The sequence below is a fragment of the Carassius gibelio genome, chromosome A6 (genome assembly GCF_023724105.1).
Source record: "Carassius gibelio isolate Cgi1373 ecotype wild population from Czech Republic chromosome A6, carGib1.2-hapl.c, whole genome shotgun sequence".
Classification (NCBI taxonomy): Eukaryota; Metazoa; Chordata; class Actinopteri; order Cypriniformes; family Cyprinidae; genus Carassius; species Carassius gibelio.
The window spans coordinates 2,891,276-2,905,884 of NC_068376.1; the positions used below are offsets into that span (position 1 = coordinate 2,891,276).

At 35.8% G+C, this 14,609-nt stretch overlaps 1 long non-coding RNA gene across 2 annotated transcripts; it reads left to right on the top strand.

Annotated features, from left to right (window-relative positions):
• Nucleotides 1-702: 702 nt before the first annotated feature.
• On the top strand, nucleotides 703-2,709 carry LOC128015262 (uncharacterized). 2 transcript variants are annotated; one of them, XR_008183858.1, is made up of 4 exons: nucleotides 737-816; nucleotides 932-1,008; nucleotides 1,125-1,219; nucleotides 2,502-2,709. It is a non-coding gene; the product is annotated as an uncharacterized LOC128015262 (long non-coding RNA). The 2 variants fall into 2 exon arrangements; XR_008183857.1 differs by having other exon boundaries at nucleotides 703-1,008; nucleotides 2,502-2,708.
• The last annotated feature ends 11,900 nt before the right edge of the window (nucleotides 2,710-14,609 follow it).

Sequence of the window (14,609 nt, forward strand, 5' to 3'; positions counted from 1 at the left end):
AGTAGCTATGGTTACCATGGTATATTCTGGCCAGGAGACGCTTTGTGAAACACAGCATTGATCATCCACAACACAACAAGATCTAGCAGAAATATTCATGTCAGTGGCCAGCTAGTCAAGAGTCATGCTGCAGCAAAACAGACCCAGAACTGTGAGAATGGGAACTTTATAGAATCCAGTCTTTCTGTTTGAAGTCTCATCTCTTTCACTCTCTGCGTCTTCCATTCTCACTTATTCAGAGACAAAGCCATGCAAATGCACACACATAGATACTGGTTAACACGCTATACTGTCCCTAAACACACACACACACACTTTGATTTTGGCCCTCATACACTGTAAAAAATAATTCAGTGGCTTAGTAAATTTCACAAAAATAAAGAGCTATATTAACTTAATAAAATCTTTTGAAATCATTTAAGTGATATTTTGAGTGGGTCAGATTAAAAATAATAATTAAAAATCCAACAAATAATTTCTCTAAAATTTACATATATTATTTAAGTTTATGTAATGAAAATAAATAAGTATTTAACTAACTAATTATATTTTTAATATACCTTCAATATTTCTGGTGAATTCTAATATAAATATTTGATAATTATTTACTTGTACTGATCTGTTTTAGAAACTAAAATTATTAAGCATTTCCTACCAATTTTCCTAAATAAAGTTCCAGCTTGATAAATGAAAGTTTAAATAAATTGAGTAAATTTCGCGGCTAAAGTGATCACGTGTGCAGCTCTGCAGGAAAAAAAAAAAAAATCTGCTTTCCTCAGCAGCGACGTCGACTAGCCATACACCTCACAACTCCTGGTAAGTAACGTTAGTCAGCTAATCCTACTTACGTTTGTAACACTTTATTAAAAAGTTAATAATTATTAAGCATTTCCTAACAATTGTCTTTGTATTTTACGTCATATTCAACAAGTTTCGTAGCTTAATCGAAGTCACCTGAAGGACGGCTTTCCTCAGCAACGGCAAGGCCCGCACTCCTCTCATATTGTGGTACGTTATGTAATTTATCCAGCTAGTTAATACTAATTATGTTTGTAATGTTTAATTCAGAAGTTAATTATTAAGGATTTCCTAACAATTCTGTTTGTATTTTGCGTCATCTTAAGAAGTTTAACAAGTTTCGCGGCTCAAACAAGAGGCACCTGTCACTGAAGGACTGCTTTTCTCAGCTACGACGTGAACAGCATCACTCGAATTTCCTGTAAGTAACGTAGTCATTTTATAACTATGTATATTTGCAATAATGTATTCAAAAGTTGATTAAACATTGACCGTGTGTACGTGTACATAACAGTGTAGTTTTCTAAGTTAGTTAGTGGGGCAGCCATATGTATGTTAGTTTTTTTTTTTTTTTTTTGGAGTGGGTTAACGTTCGTACTATTTGGATCACCGTTTATTTCAACCGCCATTTGAAAGTCTAACGATAAGTGTAACCGTGGTCCAGCAACTATACATGCCCAATGGAAAACGATTTTGTACAGGTTCCCTTTTGGGGTCAGTGGCTTGTCAAAAGGGAACACATCATTTATGAACTTTCAAATGACAACATTCTGTCTTGTAAAAAGCTGTCACGTTTTTGTAAAACATCATAATTACTACATGAACTCAGGTATGAGCTCTTAAATCACCACTACAAATACTCCATGCAAAAGTATTTAAAATGGCGTGGACATAACATAGACTGGTGCGTTTTAATCAGCTCCCACTATATGCTCCGTTGTAAAATCATTCTAGTACACTGAAACTTATAACATACAATATCGGTCAAAAGTTTGAAAACATTAAGCTTTTTAATGTAACAAATCCAGACCTGGTGGGTATTGAAGGACAGCCGAGGCTGGGTGAGGGGTACGTTGTTTTAATTGAGTGAACTTACTAAATTTCTTAAGAGTGTGTTTAAATATATTCATTTTGATTTGAATTAAGTAATATTTTGGTTCCCTGAAACAGATCAGTTTAATTTTCCATCCTTAAATAGTTTGATAGAAATTTCACAAATATATTATGTGTATTATAAATGAACAATTTGTTAGTCAAATACTAAATTGTTTTAGTGGAAAAAATAAAATATAACTGTACATTTTAGATAAAATAAACTGTTGTATTTTTAGTCAGTTAATATGTTTACATTTATGCATTTGGCAGACGCTTTTTTCCAAAGCAACTTACATTATTTCCTCAATAAAAGCCTATAGCATTGATTTACAGCATAGAAGCTCGCAGTTGGTCTCTTTTCATTTTTCTTTTAGGGTTATTGTTAAAAATAAATGTCCCTATGTAGAAAATTAACCTGTCTTGTTAAGAAGAATGCTGTTAATTTTTGCAACTCCTCCCCCTAGTAAACTTTGAGATTTTACCTATCATATGGTCCAACAGAATGTTTGCTTCTTCAGGTGCTATTTGTTTTGTGTATTTGTCACTTTCTTGTAACATTCAGGTTTGAATGTTAGCTCTAACCAGTTATCTTTAAAATTTGCCTGTAGGGTTCAGCTGATCTACCCATCTTCGTACAAGCAGAGTTGGCAGAGGAGGTCATAAAAATCTACATCCTTCGGGACAATGATGGGGCAGTCAGCGATGTAATCTTGGGAATCACAGCAGAGCCTGCTGCCATCTTTTGGGAGTCACATTGGATTTGAGATATCCCAAGACCCACAAATACAGGTCTTTCTCCAAAAATTAGCATATTGTGATAAAGTTCATTATTTTCCTTGATGTAATGATAAAAATTAAACTTTCATATATTTTAGATTCATTGCACACCAACTGAAATATTTCAGGTCTTTTATTGTTTAAATACTGATGCTTTTGGCATACAGCTCATGAAAACCCCAAACTCCTATCTCAAAAAATTAGCTTATTTCATCTGACCAATAAAAGAAAAGTGTTTTTAATACAAAAAAAAGTCAACCTTCAAATAATTATGTTCAGTTATGCACTCAATACTTGGTCGGGAATCCTGCAGAAATGACTGCTTCAGTGTGGCGTGGCATGGAGGCAATCAGCCTGTGGCACTGCTGAGGTGTTATGGAGGCCCAGGATGCCTTGATAGCGGCCTTAAGCTCATCCAGAGTGTTGGATCTTGCGTCTCTCAACTTTCTCTTCACAATATCCCACAGATTCACTATGGGGTTCAGGTCAGGAGAGTTGGCAGGCCAATTGAGCACAGTAATACCATGGTCCGTAAACCATTTACCAGTGGTTTTGGCACTGTAAGCAGGTGCCAGGTCGTGCTAAAAAACGAAATCATCTCCATAAAGCTTTTCAGCAGATGGAAGCATGAAGTGCTCCAAAATCTACTGATAACTAGCTGCACTGACCCTGCCCTTGATAAAACACAGTGGACCAACACCAGCAGCTGACATGGCACCCCAGACCATCACTGACTGTGGGTACTTGACACTGGATTTCAGGCATTTTGGAATTTCCTTCTCCCCAGTCTTCCTCCAGACTCTGGCACCTTGATTTCCGAATGACATGCAAAATTGGCTTTCATCCAAAAAAAGTACTTAGGACCACTGAGCAACAGTCCAGTGCTGCTTCTCTGTAGCCCATTTCCTGCACACGCCTGTGCACGGTGGCTCTGGATGTTTCTACTCCAGACTCAGTCCACTGCTTCCGCAGGTCCCCCAAGGTCTGGAATCGGTCCTTCTCCACAATCTTCCTCAGGGTCCGGTCACTGCTTCTCGTTGTGCAGCGTTTTTTGCCACACTTTTTCCTTCCCACAGACTTCCCACTAAGAGGCCTTGATACAGCACTCTGGGAACAGCCTATTCGTTCAGAAATTTCTTTCTGTGTCTTACCCTCTCGCTTGAGGGTGTCAATGATGGCCTTCTGGACAGCAGTCAGGTCGGCAGTCTTACCCATGATTGCGGTTTTGAGTAATGAACCAGGCTGGGAGTTTTTAAAAGCCTCAGGAATCTTTTGCAGGTGTTTAGAGTTAATTAGTTGATTCAGATGATTAGGTTAATAGCTCGTTTAGAGAACCTTTTCATGATATGCTAATTTTTTGAGATAGGAATTTTGGGTTTTCATGAGCTGTATGCCAAAATCATCAGTATTAAAACAATAAAAGACCTGAAATATTTCAGTTGGTGTGCAATGAATCTAAAATATATGAAAGTTTAATTTGTATCATTACATTACAGAAAATAATGAACTTCATCACAATATGCTAATTTTTTGAGAAGGACCTGTACTCACTTAAGTTGTTCCAAAAACTGTTTCTTGAGCTGGATCCTCCAAAACTCTGTTAATGTTCAGAGGTTAAAAAATTATCTTCTTGCATAGTAGTGGTTCATGATCATCCCACAGAATGGGTATTCCTGATGGAAGTGTTTCTGTTATCGGATTAATTCTGTTGAAGGGATAGTTCACCCAAAAAGATGATTTTGTCATAATTTACTCTCCCTCAATTTGTCCCAAACCTGTACGAGTTTCTTTCTTCTGTTGAACACAAAAGATATTTTAAGTGAAGTGACGTGACATTCAGCCAAGTATTAAAGAGTGTTTGTTAACGCAGTTAAAGGTTGCCATTGACTTTGCATAGTATACTTTTTTTTTTCCTACCATGGAAGTCAATGGCAACTTTCAACTGTTAACCAACATTCATTAAAATATATTTTGTGTTCAACACAAGAAAGAAATTCGTACAGATTTGGGACAACCCGGGGGGGGATGGGGGGGGTCGGGGGGGGGGGGGGGGGGCGAGTACATTATGACAACATCATCTTTTTGGGTGAACTATCCCTTTAATATTGATGTAAGTGTTGCTTTTATTTTTTTTTATGGTTTAATGTTGAGTGTGACTGCAAATGGCTGGTATGCACCAGGAACAAAGTAAGATGTAATTTCTCTTATGGCTATCGTATTTTACATGTAATCTACTTGAATACTAAGATGGATGAAATGTTTCATAAGGTTTAATCATTTCCCTTATGGCTACTTTACAGTTTTAATTTTTGCAATTTACTGGAATATTAAAATGGATAAGATGTTTCAAAGGTTGATTTTAGACTTTGTCTTATGTTTAATTGACAAATAAATTTTCAATAAAAAAATGTGTTTCTTTCTTTATTTGGTTTTATTATATTAATTATAAAGGGTAAATAGTGTAAAAAAAAAGTGAATGCAACATTTTGATAATTTATAGTCCAATATTAAGTTAAATTCACTTTTACATGTAGTAAACGTAGCACATTTTTTTGGTTAAATTTCATCCAATATTTCAATTATATCTACTCAATATTTTTTGTTTATTTTACATAGAATTACAGTTGTGGTGTTTTATAATTTTGATTATATCTAATTAATTTTATTTCTCATATAAAGTAATTCAGTTATTCAGATTTACTTAATTTCTTTACTGACAATTACTCAATTTAAACAGTATATTTCATTGATTTCACAGCTTTAAAATTTACTCAATTTTTTTGAGTGTAAAAATGTTTCACCAAAAAAATTGAGTAAATAATAGTTAAACTTTTTACAGTGTATCTTCCACCAGCCCTCTTCTCACAGTCTCACACTATTTCACTGCTTTCTGCTCTTCTCATACACTCTATTTATCTATTATTTATAAAGAGGAACCGAGGTTAGCCGTAGCTTCATACATGTAGAACAGCCTGCAGTTTCTTTAAATGTATTTCTATTTTTTATGCTTTACAGCAGTTTACTTACTGCCTGAAGAATTCTGACTGAAAATAACTGGATAATTTTAAAATAAATTAAATCATACCTTGTGATTAGTACAGTATAGCCTTTTGGATAGAATTCTTATGGAACGTACACAACATTGCATTTGAAATTCATCTCCACAGAATCTCTCTAAAGGCTCGTCTGGCCCTCAGGCTGTCCGTCACTCTACACATGTGAATCATGCAAATGTCAAGTGCAAAGGTCATCAAGGAAACAGGGCTGAGACGACACAACAGACATCAGTAAGATTTAAAGACACACTAACAGACTGAAAAGGAGCTTGATCGAGGCATAAGGAGGGTTCATATCCCCCACTGAGTCAGATATTTAAAGGAATAGTTCACCCCAAAATATTTTTTTTTTCCCTGAAATGTACCATCAGGCCATCCAAGATGTAGATGAGTTTGTTTCTTCATCAGTTTTGGAGAAATATAGGATTGCATCACTTGCTCATCGATGAATGCTCTGCAGTGAATGGGTGCCGTCAGAATGAGAGTCCAAACAGCTGATAAAAACATCACAATAATCCACAAGTAATCCACACCACTCCAGTTAATGGTGGATCAGTTAACATCTTGTGAAGTGAAAAGCTGTGTGTTTGTAAGAAACAAATCAATGAGCAAAACGTTTTTAACTTTATACCATCATTTCCAGCCAAAATATGAGTCCATGATCCATAATAACGCTTGCTCCAGTGAAAAAGTCCATCCCCCTTTGTCCATCGAAATCCACCCACATATTTGTTCAGAACTGTTTTGGTGTGTTTTTGCTTGTAAACAGTGCTTGGTCTGTGCAGATTTCTCTCCAGATTCAGATGAGACCTTTTTTTTTTTTTTTTTCACTGGTGAAAGCAATATTGTGGACAACTTTTGTCTTAACATGCTATTCATTGTTGGACTGAAGTGGATTACTTGTGGATTACTGTGATGTTTTTTCCAGCTGTTTAGACTGTCATTCTGACGGCACCCATTCACTGCAGAGCATCCGTTGCTGAGACACTGATGCAGTGCTACATTCCTCCAAATCTGATGAAGAAACAAACTCATCTACACCCTGGATGTCTTATGGGTGAGTATACTTGCAGCTAATTGTCATTTTGGGGTGAACTATTCCTTTAAAATAGATAATTTTTAATAATTTGAGAGATTGAGAGTTGACCTGATCCTCTAAACGACATGCATCTGGTTTTTCAAAAATGTCTAATGAAAAGAGCAATAATTAAATAAAAAACAGCTAATAATGACTATTCCTTGATGGGCAATTCAGAATGGAGAAACCAGATCTTGATGCTTTATCATATCGAGTATACTTTCAGGATTCAATTCACAGGTGCAATTAAATTAAATGCACAGGAGAGAACAGAATGACACCTAATAATAATGGATTTGATATACCCCATTATGCCATTGTGATCCAGTATCTCTTAAACACGCATGGAGAAGCCACTGTGAGCAGCCCCTATATAAGATGTGATTAAATTACTGATAATGGAATGCTATTTTTATACGCCGACACACTTAAACCCTCTTTGCATTGTGTGGATGAAGATCCGTGACCATCAGTGACAGGTTTTATGCTCACAAATTTAAAGTGTGGAAAAATACAGTAAAAACGGTGAAATATTATTGCACCTTAAAATAAGTGTTTTCTAAGTGAATATATGTTAAACTGTAATTTATTAACTGTTCTTATCAATTTAATGTGTCCTTGCTGAATAAAAAAAATAAAAAAAATTAAAAAGACCCTTCAAGGTGAAAGTAGTGTTTTCTTTTCTTTCTTTTTTTTTTTTTAAACAAAACAAAAACAAAAGCTAGATTTTATACTTCAGCTCATTTGTGGATAAAATGATTAAATGGCAAGGATCTTCATGTTGTCTCAGACATTTGTTAAAATATTTCGCCCTAAAATATCACAGTTCTTATTGACTCTAACATGCATTCAATAAGTTTGAGAGATGATCATCTTCATTCGCCGTTTGCCATCAGAAGGAGTTCTCCCATGTCATAAAATTAGCCAAATCACACTCTTCTGCTCCTGTTGAGATGTTGTGATGACTGCTGGAGAGATGAACGACTTCTGACACTCACACAGCGAGACCGACTGCTGCAAACATCTTCTGCTCGTTGCTTCACGGTGAATATCTGTAACTCTCTCTGCAGTGATGTGAACGACTGAGAGTTCATGCTGAGCTGCACAAGAGTCAATAACCTAGCAGTTTTATAATAATAGTGTCAAGAACGGTTCATCTTTATCAAAACATTTTTTTCCCTTTTGTTATATTAAGCTAACAAAAGACATTTTTACTTTCACATATTTTATGTTCATTCATTAAATTTTTGTGCACTATACCCAGACTTTCAATCTTTAAATATAAAAATTCTACATAAACATTATATTATTAGTAATACTTAACAATAAGGTCCCATTTATGAGCAGTACATTTGTTAAAGTTATCTTTATTAATGTTAGTAACTGTTCATTGTTGGTTCAAGATTGTTAATGTTAAATAACATTAACAGATACAACTTTTAATATTTATAAATAATAAGTAAATACTGAAACTAACAATAGATTATTAAATTCTTTAGGAGTATTTTTTCATTGTTAGTTCGTGTTAACTAATGTTAAGAAATGCAACATTATTGTAATGTTTTAGCAAAATATAGGTAATCTAATCTAAAGGTAAAATTAACAAACAATTGTAATATTTAATAATTCTTATTTATTTATTTATTTTATCAGGCTGTAATTGCGTCAAATTATGTATAATTCATGATAAATATTACTGATTTTATTTATGCATATTGTGTAAACTGGCAGCAGTTAGGAGCCAGGCTTTTTATTCCACTAATGTTTAAATTGTAATTTCCACCACAAAATGACCAAAGAAAAAAAAAACGAAAAAAAAAAAAACAATGCAGATTTTGATATGTGCTGGAAATTACATTGAGGCTATTCATGACTTCGAATGTGATGTACAGTATCTGCACAACTGGACAAGCCAGTGATGAAAAAGTGTGTTTTAAGGGATTTCTTTTATTTTCTAAAACAAATCAAATAGAGCAGGAGTTGGCGTGCAAGCGTGTCAAACTTCTAGATCACGACGACATGAGTTTACGTCTTCCAAAGTTGATCCACGACAGCTTGCGAGCCAGAGGAAAGGTACGGTACACTTCAGCAGCGATGAGCGTCTTTCCAACAGATGGATCAAAGATGTGTAGTACACAGAAAATCTGGAGATCTTAATAATTCAGCAACTTCTTGTGTGACATGGAGTGTAGTTCAGCTCTCTCTCAAACAGGGCACATATGGAGAAGCAGACGCGCCTCTCGCAGAAAAACGCTAAACTAACAGGAGAAGTCCCTGAAGACAGCAGCGAGAACGCCAGAGAGGTAAGGATGGACAGAATGCGACTCAACCCCCCTGAGGCCACACAAGACTCCTACTTTAGCATGTGTGTGTGTGTGTGTGTGTGTGTGTGTGTGTGCAGATGTGAACAGCTTGATACCATGCACCAAATGCTGTAGGCAGAAATTCCTCCTGTTTCGCACATTAATTTGTGCCGAAATTAGCCACCAGACTGAAATCTGACATTCTTCAAATGATTGATGAAACTCACTAAGTTTATCAACTTCACTGTCTTCACAGAAACTAACCTGGTTTATTCATTTCGAGGGAATTAACTGAACACATGGATTTACTTTAGTGATCGACATTTTCACTTGGCTACTCGCCAAATAAATATATAGCTGCTAACTTTGATAAGTGGACATGAAATATTGATTTGAGCTGAAATTATTTTAGAATTGTATCTGTATTCGCCTTTTCCAATTCGCCCCATGATGCTTTTCGTGAATTATGGGAGTAGACACAAACGCTGTGTCCGAAATCACCCCCTTTACCATTAAATAATGCACTATAAGAGAAAACTTTATTGAGTGCACTCCTTCAATTCCTCTATCCACAGCAATAACAAGTGTACATTCATTTTACAAAGCGTACAACGTAATACAATACAGGTATAAATTCACTGTAAATTGATTATTAAATTGTTAAATTAGGGTTTATGAATTTCCATTTCAGAGTTCAAAATAATTCCTTTCATCTGACTGCTGGAGCAATCTCAAGCATCCAAGACCAAGTCCTATCTGAATGGGGGACCCTCTCCTCCTGTGTCCCCTGCTTGAGGAACTCACAATTAAATTACATATTTCAAATGAGCAACAAAATCAGAAACAAATGTTGTTGCCCCATGAATGTTGTTCCCTATGCTCAAATGTGCATGTGCATTCATAAGCGTGAGTCTCAGATTTCTACGGGAACCCGGAGGTTTTAATGACAGATGCAGTGATGAAATGACTTTACACTCAACAACTGACTCTTTCATTTAGAAGGCGGGACTTGTTAAAACATGATGCAGAATGCTTACCAACCTCCAGCATTGCTTTGTGCAGGTAATTGCTTTCATAAAATATAGGTTTATTAATAAAATGAAACTAAATGAAAAATGTAATATTGTTTTTTCCTGCTATGTATTATTATTATTATGTAAGCTGGTCACTGTTTATGGTTCATAGCAATTTGGTTCAGTTGATGTGTGTTCACAGGTTTGTGGATATTGATTATATATATATATAAAAAAGAAAAAACGATTCAAACTGCATCTCATTTAAATGTTATTCAGCTTCTGTGGTCGGTGCTGCTTCTTGTTTCTGCTGTCGATCGATGCTGCTGTGGGCACAGTGAGATTCTCCATCACTAGTTGGCATGAATCTCTCAAACCTGTGCCACTGACGCACACAAACACACACAGCGATGTCTTCGGGCTCAGCTAGTTATGGGCTGCAGTCTCAGGCTCATGGTCTGTCCTCAGGCACACAGTTAAAGCTGGAGGAGTGAGAGACCGTCTCATTACCTACTGGTGCACGCACACACACACACACACACACACACACACACACACACACACACACACACACACACACACACACACACACAACACCACTGACTGGGCTAATGAGATTTTCTATTTCCTACATAGAAAGAGTTTTATATTTTCATTAATACATGTTTGCTCCCCACAAAGATAGCAAAGCCTGATCCACACAAACATATCATGGTTCAAACCACTCAGAGACTTCTTAAACGCAATTTAATTTGGTATGTGAAATGACACATTTACTTTCACTTAAGAATGTAGCTTATCCAAGTTTTTGTGAACCGAATGTCCAAATGATGTGGTGTGATGGATAATTCTCTCTGTGTTCATGTGCAATGGTACGCTGGTTCTGGCTGCTCTGGAAATCGTGTGGACATCAGAAAGGTCAGGGAAGGAAGTTTGCCACTTTGCCTTTTCCTCCGGCTGCATCATATCACTGATCATTAGGCCCGATCCAGAGATTTCTCACGCTTGTTTAGCTTCATCTGCTCGATCAGAGACAAAGACTCTCCCCAACAGCTACAGAACAGTCTTACACCTATTTCATGCTGTTTTGTGAAACTTTCCAGACAGTTATTTCTTTAATAACTCACTTAATCTAGCAACCTTGTCTCACACCATGTGCAACGTCATGCTAGAACAACAACATTCAAACTATGATCTCAGATACTGATAATGTTCTTTATTTAATGTTAAAATGGTCTAATATGAGTTTGAAAGTAATATGTTAACTCAGATCTTGAAAAGGAAACATCTACATTAAAACTGTGAACTCAAATTGAACCAATAAATGTATTTCATGACAAATATGGTATCAGTCACTCTGTATATAATTGTAATAATGTTAAAATGGATCAATATTATGAATTAGATTGTGTACCTACTTACACATGCTGGGAGATCCCGCCCACACACTCTTCTGATTGGCTGTGATTTTTGATTGACTCTCTCTTATCTTATAGCATTGGGTTTGGTTAGAACACACGCCAGATGTTCTGTAGGAGAGTAGAGCTACAGAATGCATGTGAATAGCAGCTCAGATCATTCATTCTTCAAGAAGTTAATGAGAAATATTTGAGTTTCATGTTGAGATCTCGCAGACTTTAGTTTAGAGTACAGCTTTGAAAATCGAAATCCCTTTTAATCAGGAGAACATTAAGCAAAAGTCTTCCATTTAGCCTCAGTGCTGTCTAGGAGATGCAGCTGAGATTCTAAAGAGATCAATATGTTTATCGCTCTAAGAGTTGCCAGGTTTTCACAACAAAACACAGAGATTTAAGAAGTGATATTAATTGAGTTTTAAAATGGGAACAGAATGGAATATTATTTGCAAACTTTTGTTTATGAATAAAGAATTTGCCACATAAAATAAAGAAATTAACAATATACTATAAGGGTCTATTTTTATCATTAATATAATAAAAAAGAATGTCTTTTAGACTGAAAGAATAAGTAACATTGGCAGAATCAAATATATATGAGCCAAGGTCGGAACAAAATAGCTTGGAAAAAGGGCAATCATAAAACAAATGTGCAAATGTTTCTTCTGATTGCTTACAAAAAGCACATGAACTGTCAATGTCCAGATATTTGGAAATGTTAAAGTTTACAAGATATATTTTATGTAAAATTTTGAAATGTATTTCTATAGCTTTATTGGAAATACAGTATTTTCCAGGTAAAAGCCAGGCCCTTTTCCAGTCTATATCTTCTACCAAAGATCTCCTATAGAACTTTCCTCTTGATTAATTTTTTTTCTTGAATTGAAAGATCTGGCGTACATGTCTCTTGGTAATTTTTTTGTCAAAAAATAAAAAATAAATTCCATCCAAGTACAAAGTAGATTGTATTGTGATTGTTCTCCTTGGATTATATAGGGCATGGCTTTTAACAAGATGAATTAACCCAGGTGAGATTGCTTTAACCACTGTATTAAATTCTTTTGGAGGAATTGGGAAATTGTGGTAAGTCATAAATTGCTCACAAGTAAAAAGGTTACCTGAGTTATCAAATAAGGAGAGAATCCCGTTAATATTATTTTTGAACCACCTGGGGAAAAATAAAGGTTTATTTCTAACAGTGATGTCACTGTTATTCCATAAAAAAAGTGTTTTATGAAGTGAAAATCTATGAACATAACACAGTTTCCAAGACATTGCTGATGAAATTTGGACAAGGAAATAGGCAGCTTAGAGGGTAAATAGTTGCATTTTAAAATAAAGGAAAGGCTACTAATTTTTCCAAATATTTGATTCGGGATAAACATTTGGGCAGCATTGTGCAAATATTTCCACATAGTGATGTAGACATGTGGAGGCGTGTTCAAACGAGGTGTTTTAGGGGGGCGTGCCAGAGTCTTAACTTTGATAAACAATATCTCTTTGAATTTGAGACTTTAGTCTTTGCAACTTTACAGATCTTCTTCATCCACCAAGAGCTTGTTACACTCCAAAGAGAAAGTAAAAATTGAAATCGCATCATATGACCCCTTTAAAGTAGATCAATTCCTCTGGAAAACCTGGCAACACTGATCGCTCTGCATTTTAAATGACTTTTAAGATGACATCACCAAGCCCTTTCACTTTTAACCCCGTCCACTTTTCATGACTCCAATACAAAATCCATTAAATTTCTTCTCGATTGGATATCTTGATTCTCTTGAAAATGGTCAGATTAGGCAAGTCCAGTGCATTGTGAATAGCGTTTCACATTGATTTTAATGTCACCGCTGTCCAAGAGAAATAATGGAGATATTAAAAAGGATTTCATTTGTAATTTTTCCTTTCTTTATTGTTTTAGGTAGTTCGATTTTGTAGAGCCGCCACTCCATTTCAGTATTTGGAGTGCAATGGCGCCGGCTGGCACACAGATCTGCTGTAGAGTCTCGCTGGTGTGACACAGTCATGTTCTAGTGTTTTATTTACTGCTCCTCCACGAGCACGACACGCACATGCATCACTTTCACATCTGCTGACATCTCTGTGACTGACAGCTGCGTTTGATAAGACATGCTTTTCTCCATTTCGGCGCGTGAGCTGATGACTGTGAGAGCGTACACGTGTAGAGTTAATACCGCCCTGCACCGCTGCACAGTAATACTCTCTGATCGCAGAGACGCGCCCAATGTCTCCGTGTCCCCGTGCCGTTCAGGCCTCGCACACACACACACACACACACGGCCCCGCTGCAGAATGGCTCGGCTCCAGGAATAATTGAATGGTTGGATTCTTCTCTGCACGCTGGTGCTGAGAGGTTGAGAGAGAGTCGGAGAGGGACTGACAGGATTCAGGAACTCATATCAACACCGTGTCTCCGGAATAATGCATCCGTGACAGTCAGCACCTCTGCTGTCAGATTAGCTGATCTCTGAGTGAACAGCACAGACTTATGGGAAACATGGTTTTTAATGAGGGTTTACTCTGGATTATGATTTACACAGCTGGGGCCTTCTGATGAAACTTCAGGGTAGCATTATGCCAGGCGATATGCAAAAAACATTAGCGGACATTATCATATTTTTAGTGCAAAAATCCTTTTTTGATTAATATGTCGTGCTTTCCAGTAAAATATCTTTAAATATCACAAACACACTTGCATATTTTACACTTGTCATTTCTGTTTCAAGTAAATGTGATGATTTTGATCTTTCTATTCATTTATAAATTTATTTAGAATTTCTGAAGATTTTTACACATTCAAAATATCCAGTTTTTTAATGTATTAAGCACATTTCTTCTTGGTTATACAAACATTAGAGAAACATTCCATTCTATCATTTTAAAAATGTTGTAAAATACTATTTTAAGGGTTAATGAAAAATGTTATTGAACAAGGTATGAATAAAATCATAAGTATATTCCAAGAACATTGTTCTAACAATGCTTCCTCTTAACAAGAAAGAACTAATATCAAATATTAATAATAATACAATTATTCCAAGAGTAATTTGTCCTAA